At 45.5% G+C, this 3,788-nt stretch overlaps 1 non-coding gene across 1 annotated transcript; it reads left to right on the top strand.

Annotated features, from left to right (window-relative positions):
• The first annotated feature begins 2,175 nt into the window (after positions 1–2,175).
• Positions 2,176–2,249, top strand: trnat-agu (transfer RNA threonine (anticodon AGU)). The gene has a single exon. It is a non-coding gene; the product is annotated as a tRNA-Thr (tRNA).
• Positions 2,250–3,788: the final 1,539 nt, after the last annotated feature.

Consider the following 3,788-nt stretch of genomic DNA (forward strand, 5'->3'; position numbering starts at 1 on the left):
ATTTGATCAAAAACAATGACTTACTTATTAAGTTTACAAACCTGGTGCTCATACTCTGTTAGCCTAAATTAAACAGTTAGGTAGAATTGGGGCAATGTGGTGGTTTGATCAAACGCTTTCACATTTGTCGTGGCTCGGGGAGCAGTGGGGTTTGATATTGCAGCGAACTATCCCCAGTGAGTCGTGACGTTCGGCAGACCCTCGATATACAGGCTGATTCCGCCGTTTGATGGGAATGTTAGGGTGGGTGATGTGCTGGGCCAGGAGTGTATCAATTATGGTCGAATACAATTCTGCTGCTGCTGATGGCTCTCAGAGCATGAGCCTGGGATCGCTGGAATTCTCTTCCAGTGACAGGATCAGATTCCTGCATCTGTCATTCCCTGACACAATATATCTTCGTCATATTCAGTGTGCATCTTGCATTTTCTGATACTTTATGAGGTTTGGGCCATTAGTTGAGTGTGTCAGTGGAGCTGTACGTGTGCAATTGATCTGCCTGACAGTCAGCTTCCGGTGCTGTAAATGACCGGATTTATTCTGTATTTGTCAGTCTTTGGTATTGTAAGCGACTTTCTGAATGTCCTCATCCTGAATCTCACAATGGCGCTGTGTATGTGTGTCTGTGTGTCTGTGTGTGTTTGTTGGCTGGTGGCGTGTGGGGGCTGGGGTGTATGTGGTTGTACGTGTGTGTGTCTGTGTGATTAACTCATTATCACTCAGTGCTACTGAAAGTGAGTGTGGATTAATTCTCCCCTCGTCTTTGCCAATGCCTAAGAAATGCTTAGACTGCGTGAGGCGTAATTGCGCAGCGGGTGTGGGGTAGGGGGAGGTGAGGCGGGGAGGGAGGGATTGAAATCAATGGCGCAGGATGGTGAGTGTGAAAACAGCCGACTTTAAAACATGTGTGTAGGAAAGTGAAGAGAGAGCATGTATGTGGGGAGATCACAGAAAAACTATGGCTGGAGCTGCCCCGAGAGACAAGTTTTGGGTTGTCAGTGAAAAAAAACTCCTGTAATGAAGGCACAAAATCAGAAACAGGAAATGCGGAGAATATACAGCAGGTCCGAAAGCAGCTGTAGAGAGAGATTCCTGTCGCAAGGATGTAACTTTCCAATTGGATACTTCACGCCGCTCAGATCTTACACTCTCATCACCTTCGTGTGAGGAACAGGTCGGGCGGGAATTGGGTCTTTGTTGATTTGAGCAAACAGAGCAATGCAGCAATGAGAAGCTCCTCACCCCCCGGCGGCTTGGGGAAGGATGGGACTCAGATACAGGAACCTGACAGGTGCTGAAAAAAGCAAAATCACATCGAGTTTCTAATTCAATGAAGGTGAAAATAGAATCCAAAACATTTGTGCAAAGTTCAATGGGTTAGTGTCCCAATACATCACAGCTGCGATTTATGATGGCCGAGTGGTCTGAAGTGCTGTGTTTATATTGCCCAATTCTTCTGGAAGCGTGGGTGAAGAATCCCCCTCCTGACATTAACTTTCCTTCCACAGCTCATTCCAAACCCGCCACTCCTGCCGGCGAGAAGGACAAGGGCAGCAGACGCATGGGAACACTATCACCTGCAAACACACGACATTAAACTGAAAAATAGGTCAAGTGCATCACTGCTTCACTTGGAAGAGGTGTTTGGGTTTTGAGGAGATAAAAAGCTGACGTTGTATCTCCTGCATTAGCACAGAAAGGTGCGGTTAAAAGGGGAGGGGATATTGGCGGTAGAGCAGCGGTCGCGGAGGGGATTGTCCCTTCAGTATGGTGAGTTCCCCATTCAGTGGAGCCACACACCGCCCTGACTTAGAAATATATCGCCACCCCTTCCCTGTCGCTGGGTCACAACCCTGTTCCGCCCTTCAACTGGATCCTGGATCATCTGTATCTGAGCTCCATCTTCCTGGCAGGATTTCACAGACAATCATACCAGTGCTGATTCAAAAAAACCACGATCCATCTCATTTTTAAAATTGTCATTTGACTCTAAGTATCGTTCGCTTTTTGGGAGGAAAGTTCTAATTTTTCACCACCCTTTGTGTGAAGTGTCTCTTTACCACATCATGAAAGGCGCTACACTCATTTTATACTTTACCCCAGTTTTCTGGACAGAAGTCGTGCCAGATCTGCGACATATAACTAACTGTTCATGAGACATCTAAACGGACCTTGGGCTCTGTGGCTGAGTTGGTTAAAGCGCCTGTTTAGTAAACAGGAGACCCTGGGTTCAAATCCTAGCGGAGCCTTGCTTCCATTTACAAGTTTTGAGCTGATTTGAGCAAGTCCTTCGTAACAGTGCAAAACATTTCTTGGTTCTGATGAGTATTTCCAAATTGCTAGCTCAAATTGCCCTCCCTTGTACAGCAGGTTTACTTCTAACGTTTCAACACAACTGAAGAAGAGATTTGTGGAAAGTGGCCACTCACACTGAGAAACCCTCCCTCGTGTGACTCCACCGGAAGAGATGGGCGCTATTCTATTTAATAGTTGAAGTTCAGAACACTGACATCCAGATTTTGGAAGAACAAGACAACAGAGCAAGGTAAAACTCACTGGGTCAGCGATAGGATTCAAACTTCATCACCGGAAATAAGAGGAAGAGAGGTGAACAATAGTTTACTGTGTGAACACTGTAACAAGCAGTTGGCAAATTCCGCTTGCCGAGACCTCACTGAAGATGTGCAATGAACCTGTTTTCCACTCCGTTTAAAATGCTGAATATTCTGAGTTTACATCTAGGTGGATATTTGGTTTAAATTTATTTGTGAAAAAGTGTCAATTGTTTACATGTTGTTAACGTGGCAGCACGTGAACATTTCAAAGAGTTCTCCTCACAACCTGCTCAACACGTTTCGCCGAAAGAGATTATCATTTATCTGAAATATCCTTTCACAAAGAGGGTTATTAGGTGTCACTCCAGGAACATTCCAATGGAGTTGGGACGGATTCATTACAAATAATCAGGACTTTCTAAGCACCTCAATCAGCCACAATTTCTTCAAAAGAAACCGCTCTCGACATTCATCTCACTGAAGCAGAGTGTGACCGTGTTGTATCTGTCAGTGTGGAGGTGACCAGTTTGGGGTCGCTATCGGCCTGTTCCACCCTAGACTGGGGCATGATGTAAGGGGGAGGGTTTCCCCGAATTTCGGAAAACATCGTCATTAGGAAAAATGAGACAAATTGAAAGGAACCAATGAATAAACCCCAGGGCCCAGATTGGAGAATCTGTAGATTCCCTTTGGGAAAGTGAATCGGAGCAGAATGAAGGGTGAACATTCCCACTGCCCAGAAGCGGTGAAGACACAGCTCAGTCAGCCCGGCCCCCTCCATTCTCACACTGGAACATTCCTCACATGGAAATTGTTTAACCCAGTGAAATAAATCCTTACAGCCGATAATTTATACAACTGATTGAAGGAATGTCGAGCGTGGTTACCGAGTGACGGTGAAAAGTTGAACATTTGTTCTGTTCAACCAAACTGCGATGAAATGTGAACATTTCTTCTCATTGTTAAAAATAATTTGAAGTGTCTGTGTAAAAATGTTGAGTGTTTGTGAGAGTGGGGTCTGGGTGAGCAGCTGGTGAGTGCGACAGGGCCAGTGCTGGATGCAGGAAGCTCCCGTCAGTGTGGGTGGGTCTGATGGGGCTGAGTGATTGACAACTGGCGGCTGTTGGTGTTTCCATAAATCATGGAAATTCCCTCCAGCAGTTTATTTTCTTCATTTGATTGTAAACAACTTGAACAAAAGTGAATCAGCGCAGGAACATTTTTGTTCTGTAT

This window comes from Cetorhinus maximus, chromosome 31, assembly GCF_964194155.1.
Source record: "Cetorhinus maximus chromosome 31, sCetMax3.hap1.1, whole genome shotgun sequence".
Classification (NCBI taxonomy): domain Eukaryota; kingdom Metazoa; phylum Chordata; class Chondrichthyes; order Lamniformes; family Cetorhinidae; genus Cetorhinus; species Cetorhinus maximus.